The following is a 7,725-nucleotide window of genomic DNA, read 5'->3' as shown; positions in this document are numbered from 1 at the left end:
TGTTGGAGCAGTTAATGGAGAACCACTGCCTGTAGTCTGGATGTACATTGGAGAAGTTTGTGGAGGACTGTCTCCTGTGGGAGGGACCCCACACTGGGGCAGAGGAAGGACCCCTCTCCTTGTGCAGGAACAACTTGTGATGAACTGGCTGTAACCCTTATTTCCTGTCTCCCTGCACAGGTAGGAAGTAGAGCTTGGAAAAGAGGAAGGGATGTGAGGAAGGAGTTTTTAAGATTTTATCTTACTCCTCATTATCCTGTTCTGATTTTTTTAGTAATCAATTCAAGTAAGATCCTGAAGTTCAGTCTGTTCTGCTGGCAATGGTATTTGGTGAGCGACTTCTCCTTATCTCAATCCATGAACGCTTTGTTGCATTTTCTCTCTCCTGCACACTGGCAGAAGGGAGTGAGAGTGTGGCTTTGGTGACTGCTTGGCATCAAGCCAGCATCCAACCACTACCTTGTTCCTGCAAAATCTGACACAACCATTTTGATTTCTCCTGCAGCTTGAAGAGCTGGGGCAGGTGTACGTGTGTGTAGAGTTCTGTACCAGCATCCAAGCCCTTATCTATTTAGTAACCCTGGCCTATGAGCTTCAGCAGTCAGATCATTAGGTGATGGCAGCCAGGGTGCACTCACTGAAGTCAGGGTGAAATCCCAGTTGAGGCTCCTATCTTTACATTCCAGAATCTGGTTTCTCTTTTGAGCTGTCAAACCCAGGCACACTGTCTAGTGAATAGAAACTTGTTTCTTTCAAAGCAAAACAAATAAAAACTATGGCGAACAAAATGACATGACTCATTAGTTAAAATCCTCCAAGAAAACATACTCTTTATGTAAATCAGCAGTGGCAGCTATTAATAATCCTGCCAGCTGTTACAGGAAGCCTTTGAAGTATACTGAGATCCCCACTTAAAGGTCTCCTGATAACACATCTACTGCAGCATTTTAAACATGAGCTTTACACTCAGTTAAGCTTTTTTAATCTTTATTTGTAATAACTGAAGTGATTTATCTAAGCTTCAACAGTTCGTTAGTTTTAATGGTGGATACTGGGAATTGGCATATTACTGTAGCCAGGTATCAGCAGTGTCTAGGGGAAAGAAAATACTTAATGCAAGTCACAGGACAGTGAGGAAAGAAGTGAGCATCATGTCAATATTGTAGAGAGTTCTTTAAACATTTTTGTAATGCTTCACCATCGCTCAAATAACGCCAAATAAACAGACATGGATTTTGCAGAAGACCTGAGGAAGAAGGAATGTAGCAGCTTGTTCACAATTCCAAAGTGTGAAAGGTTACATGCATTAAAAGCACATTCAGTTTTCACTCAAATCTGGCTCTGGCAAAATTCAATGTAAATGGCCATATGAGCAAGCAAGGTGCAGACTTCAATCACCACCCTAATGGCAGGATGTCGGCAGGGTGCCACTCGTACAGACATGAGGGAAAACAGGTAAAGCTGAAAGGCACAGCCATCTTTCATATTTCCCAATCAGTCAAAGCAGACAAAAACTATCTCAGTTTGTAATGAAGCCCCACATATTGCAAATTCATCAGAAGATATATCCTTCTTTAAACACACTAAAGACAAACAGTGGATAAAGCTATTTTAGGGAACTTTTGTACTGTGAGCAATTTCCAAGTCAAATCTTTATTATGTAAAGGTAGAAGTCTCAAATGAAGCATTTATATGATAAAATTAAAAATGGAACAACTGCATTAAAAAAGTATTCTTTCCAAGAACAACCCAGTTATACCCTACTTCTCATCAAGTGCTTTAAAAAGCTCTGAACTGTTGGATAGGGGACTTGTCCATCCAGTTATGTTGTGCCCAACCTGAACAAAGAAGCCCACTTCTAGTGGCCCCTGGTAACCATGTTCACATCACATTGACTCTGTAGTAGATAACAACTGCTCATGGTCAAGTAACACATCCAGACAGAAGCTCTGCTCTCTTGTGTCAATCACAAACAAAAAACCCCAAACCTCTTGGTCAACAAAGGTCAGAAAGTCTCTCAGAAAGACTTCCAAACAGAAAACACACCTCAGATATGCCTCAGTGAGGTTTTTTCCTGCCACTGTCTTCATGGAGGATGAGCGCTCCTGCATTACACTGTGCAACCATCCACTAACACATTGTATGCAGACCTGCCTCTAAGCAAATCTTTGGGATCACCATAAATTTGCACAACAGAGAATGCCTCTTTAAAAACTTTGTGACAGCATTAAAAAAACTGAAATGGTCAACTACTGTGCCACTTACTGACTGTATCACCTTCTCTTCTTTTAACCTATGCTTCTTTGCTACGCTCAGTAGAAGAATGCTGGACTTGCCAGCCTGCCAAGCCATCTCCAAAACTCTGGTTTAATCTTTACCATTCACACTCATCACATGCTTATTGTTCTTGCAACTTAACCTCTGTAGAATCATGAATCCCAGCTTCAAAGACAGCTGGTGAAAGGCAGAGTGATCAGCAGATTTTTCCTTGCTGGAAGGACTTCAACTGCCCATTCTCCTTAGGTTCTTTGCTGGTTTTCTTACTAATGTGAGTTCAATACTTCGTTCTGCTTGCCTAACCTGCCTACAGCCTCTACCCCAGCTATATCCAAATGCCAATCAGTTCTTGACTGTACCTTCTGTGGTCATCAGAGAGTTGCAAAGTAGTTGATGGAAAGAACATCCGGTGGTTTTCTTTTCCAGCTCCCTGCTCAAGCAGGGCCACATAGAACTGGTTGCTTTTTGAATACCTCTACAAAGGGAAAAAATAGTCTTATTTCTAGTGCATAGTTGAAGAATCAAACTGAATTATTAGAGATTTGCCAAGGAACTTACGGAAAGAAACTATAATTTTGATTCACAATAAGCCTTACTCAACATCACTGGGCACTTTAGACTATTCCTGCCTGGTGGTGGTACAGGCTGAGTAAAGAGGATAACATGCTGAAAAAACAAGCCCAGTGAGCAATCTGATGGTGGTAACTCAAATATCACAGTTTTACTTATTCAGAATATTGTTTTTTATGCGTAGAAAGCAGCTAAATCAAGAAATCTGATGATCTAGAGAAAAAAAATAAGCCAGAGGAAGCAACAAAGGAAGAAATAAAGGACTGAAGGAGAAAAATGCTGGAGGTGAACAGGTTATTGTGCAGGACTCAGATTGCTACACATTCTAGCTCGACAACCTGTGAATTTTCCAGTCCCACGAAGTCCAGCAGTTGAGGTTTGGCCAAAGCACACCACCTGCAGCAGGAACCAGGCTTGTCTGAAGACTATCAAGGCAACACCATTGTCCTCGGACAGAAAAGGGAAGGAAGATGAACGGAGGGGCTGTAAGGCTTTTTACAACACACAGGCAGGGCATGGTAGATTCAATTTAAGAGTCAGCTCTGTGTGAATGAGGCGCTCTGCTGACTCCCTTGGTGGGCCACGCTAGCTCTTCCTGTCATCTTTCTCAAGATCACTCCTGAGACACTCATTCATTCTTAGGATAATTTTTAAGTCGAAATGTTAAAAAAGTAATGTAAGTGTACTTTTAAACTACTATCTACAGCTACCGTTTTCGTTTGTCTACCTGTCCTCTGGTAATGTGATGCATTCCCTACTCCCTTCGCTGCTCCTGAGCTGCAGAGCAGCACACCAGCGGACAGCTCGGGCCCATGCCGGCGTCGTGCCTGTGCCCTGCCCGGCGGAGGAAGCCGCGGGCGGCGCGGTGCGGGCCGAGGCCGTGCCAGGCCCCGCTCCGCTCCGGCCCCGCGCCCTGAGGGCACACAAGATGGCGGCGGGGCGGAGGCGGGCGGGCGGCGCGGGGCGGCCCCTGCGGCGGGAGGCACTGCTGGGCGCGGCTGCTGGGCGGCTTCCCGGGCACAGCGCGGGAAACCAGGCCGTCAGCCCCGTTTCTTCCCCTGCCCTATTAGCGAGGAGCTGCAGAAACGGCAGAAGAGGCAGCATGTGTCCTGTTTGCAGCGCTGAAATGCCACCAGGATGCTTGGGCACAGACGGAGGAGAGCGGATAGTGCCCCGGTGCGCTGAAGGGCTGAACTAGGATCGCTGCTACTGTAAAGCCTTATGCAGGTATGTTCATCAGCAGAGAGGCAGTGCTGGATTAAAATAAGGTGTAGATGAAACCCGTTTAGAAATCAGAAACTCGCTGAGAAAAAAATTCCCACATTTAGAGATCAGAGCACATGGAAAAAGATCACACAGAGAAAAATCCACTGGAATGCACTTTTCAGTACATCTTCTTGGTAACTAAGATGCTGGTTTTGACCTCTCTTCCTGCTGCCGTGGATTCATCTGCTGGCAGAAAGACCCAGTCTTTCACTAAACACAACTTTCACATAACCAGCTGCAGCAGCTTTGCTGGAACAAACACTCCAGTTTCATCCTACATTATGTTTTGTAAAAGCAGTTCATGTGCAAATAGTTCAGGGCCTTGCACACAACACTGATCACACTCCATGTTTTTCTGTGCCAGATGGATGGTTCCGCTCTTAAGATAATAATGTACCTACTTCTCTTTATATTTCAGAAATATGTTTGCTAAGTTGACAAAATTCACTGTGAGGACTACAAAAACTGTTTATATAAACTGATTAATTTTATCCTTAAGAACTTTAGGATTATAGGTATTCACTAACAGTATTTATATATAAAGCAAACTGCTAAAACTTGACTTTAGCTGTATAAAAAAGCAGCTTGAAGTGTCATAAGCTGGGAAAGGCAACAGGATGGTTGGAGGACTGAGAAGGTAAGACAGTTAACCTTTATGCTGTATCTTACTGGTTATAGCCTCCAAAATTATAATAGTGCAATAGCAACTCATGTTCCCCTTCTGACATGAGGGAAAGCAGTACTGCATTTGCACATAAGGCTTGCACACAACTGGTGGTTTTCACCTCATTTGTAAGAGGTCACTAAAGGATGAAAACTCCTATTTAGCACAATACAAGTCTTTCTACTCAATAAAGGCACACAACTGCTTGATGACAATTACTCAAACTTACCTCCAGTTGTTTTTTTAACAATCTGTGTATTAATGGTACTGCTTTTTCCACTTCCCTAGGCAGCATCAAGAGAGAATAGGATTTGTCGCACCAACACTGAACCAAGACTAAGCTTCAGCCCTTTATATGGAACTGCTGAAAGAGGAAGCTCTTTTCTTTTTTAAGGGCGAAGATTAGAGGGCAGTCTGATCTCACAGTCTCTTTGCTATTCTGGGTGATTTCTTAAAACAAAAAGATGTTTCAGCATACAAAAAACTCCATTTATCTTCTTATTATAAAACAGTACTACCAGCAATGAAGTATTATCAATCTTTTTATTTTCTGAGCTGCTCTTACCGGCAACTTCTTCTCAGTGAGCCCCTCTTAAAAGGGGCTAATTTAGGAACTTGTTTGCTCTGGTCAGTTCTCATTATTTATTTCTCTTTGCTCTATCTCGCTTCTACTCAAACTTTTTTACAGACTTCTACAGTAGTTTCTCAGTTTTCTTCTTATACACACAGCTCTAGGTGGCAGGTTCAGATGTGATTCTTACACACAAGTTCTAAGACTTTAGGTTCTGAATTTGCTTGACTAGAAACCTCTAATTTACACTCGAGGCATGTGCTCTGACACTTATTAGAACAGCAAACCAGCAATACTAGTGTTTCTCATAAACACTGCACTGCAATAATACTTGCACATCTAGCTTTTGCTTACAGGCTATTGTCGTGTTCCTTGGGGAGACAGGGCAGCCAGAGGACAGCCACTGTCACTTCACACAGCATGCTAACTTCTTGATGCACTAAAGGCTCTCCGAAATTGTTCACAAAGGCAGGCTATTCTGTTTGTTACAGAGAACTTTAAATCTCTACAGCAGATTGTTTCTAGTCTAGACTTACTGTAGTACTAGCTGAAGTCTCATAAATCTCATAAGTTTCATTAACTAATTCATCTCATTCATCTCTTCTATATAAAATCTGTTTTACAAAATATCAGTCTTTTTTAGTTCTCTTCTTGCACAATCTAATTAAGCACTGTGTCTACTTACACTTGTTTTACTGCTTTGCAAAAAGGCTGTGCTAGTCACAGCTGAAACTCTGATATGCTTACAGACACAGACACACGCACTCCCTCTACCTTTTATCTCAAATTCACTAGAGCTAAGGCTTGAATTGCTGTGAGGGGGAGAATTTTTGGAATTCTTTTAACTTGCTTTATTGTAGTTAAGCATAAATCACTGTACTATAGTTCTCTTGTGTAAAATGCTACTCTTGTTGCAACAAAATCTTAAAATTTCTACAAACACTACTATACAATCTGAGAGCTCATACTCACGGTTAAAATATACTAAATCTACACAAATCACTACATTTAAACACAATAAATACTATCACTGACATTCTTCTACTCGCTTCTCTGCAGGGCATTTCTCTCTCTGCTCCTGCAGCTTGCTGCAGCCGGTGCTTCAGGTCTCACTCGGTTGCTTCAAACACGGGTAGTACTCACTTCTCTGCACTGCATTAATTATACAGCAACACAGTGCCTGGACATCACACACACACACAAACAAACAAACAAAACACACGCGGGCTCAGCAGTTCTGCTCTATCAGAACAATGAACTCTCAATACACACATATATGGGTTCACTTGACTTACTCTTAGGGTCACTAGTGGTCTGCTCTATCAGAATGATGAACTCTGTCTCTAATACAGCTGTTCTATCAGCTATACTTAGACATCTCTGGGTGGTTTACTCTCTAGCTCTCTTTTCTCTCACTCGGGGGCTTTTCAGTACATACCGTATCTTCTTCTGCAGCTAGCAGGTCGTTTTCTGTCCTCGCAGGTGGCAAGTTGAGACGAGCAGAGCCCCACCAGGAAAAAAATCTTAGGGCACGCCTTGGAGGTCCGTCTATCCCCCCCTGCCCCTGCTGGGGCAGAGAACTCCTGCCTGGCTCGCCAAAATGTTTTGCGGAGAAAAGAAGAAACTTCACAACTTTATAAAAGTTGTAAAGCTCAGTATGTTTATTTACGGCGCTGGACGGACGCATGCAGAGAAAATTCTCTTCAAAAGGCATGTGTGCCCCTGAAGACTTCAGGTCTCCTTTTATCTCTCTTCTAAATGCATATGTATACAGTTTCACAATAGGTTCGTACATCTGTGTGACATTTAGCGCCAGTTCTTCTTTATCAAAGGAATTCTTGGGTTGGGGGCAAATTGACTTCGTGGTCTTTTCTGTTTTTCTTTCTCTGTCTCCTTGCTGTCTTGGCATGCGAGTTTTTCTTTCAGCTTTGGCCTCACAGACTTTTCACCTCTTTTAGACACTTCACCTAATTCAGAATGGATCTCTACTCTGTCTCATACTGAAAGCAGTCAGTCTTGACTGCGTGAGACCATGCCTCTCACAGAAGGCAAATGATGTCTTACTTCAAAAGCTTCATGAAATGCAAACTTGTTGATTTACTGTTCTTAGAGCTGTTACACTTGAATAACTGGGGAGAGGGAAAGTTATGGTTCCTACTCACACCACATTAAGGTTTATAGTTTGATTTACTTTGAAGACTACAGAACTAAAAAGAAAATAAGGCAAAAACATTCTTTTAGCATACAGGAGCTTTTTCCTTCTGCTAGCAGGAAGAGGCTTTTAGATAAATGGTGATCTAAAACTTAAAAACTACAGACCAGAACTTACAGAACATTCTTTTTCACAGCTAGAAAAAGCCTCTGAAAATATGAAGTA

The 7,725-nt window shown here is 42.4% G+C and overlaps 1 non-coding gene across 1 annotated transcript; it reads left to right on the top strand.

The window, feature by feature from the left end:
- Positions 1-4,735: 4,735 nt before the first annotated feature.
- Positions 4,736-4,864, top strand: LOC132087149 (small nucleolar RNA SNORA47). Its single transcript, XR_009420463.1, has one exon. It is a non-coding gene; the product is annotated as a small nucleolar RNA SNORA47 (small nucleolar RNA).
- The last annotated feature ends 2,861 nt before the right edge of the window (positions 4,865-7,725 follow it).

Source organism: Ammospiza nelsoni, chromosome Z, assembly GCF_027579445.1.
Source record: "Ammospiza nelsoni isolate bAmmNel1 chromosome Z, bAmmNel1.pri, whole genome shotgun sequence".
NCBI classification, from domain to species: domain Eukaryota; kingdom Metazoa; phylum Chordata; class Aves; order Passeriformes; family Passerellidae; genus Ammospiza; species Ammospiza nelsoni.
The sequence above is the reverse complement of the archived record's forward strand: the minus strand, read 5'-3'. Positions and strand labels throughout refer to the sequence as shown.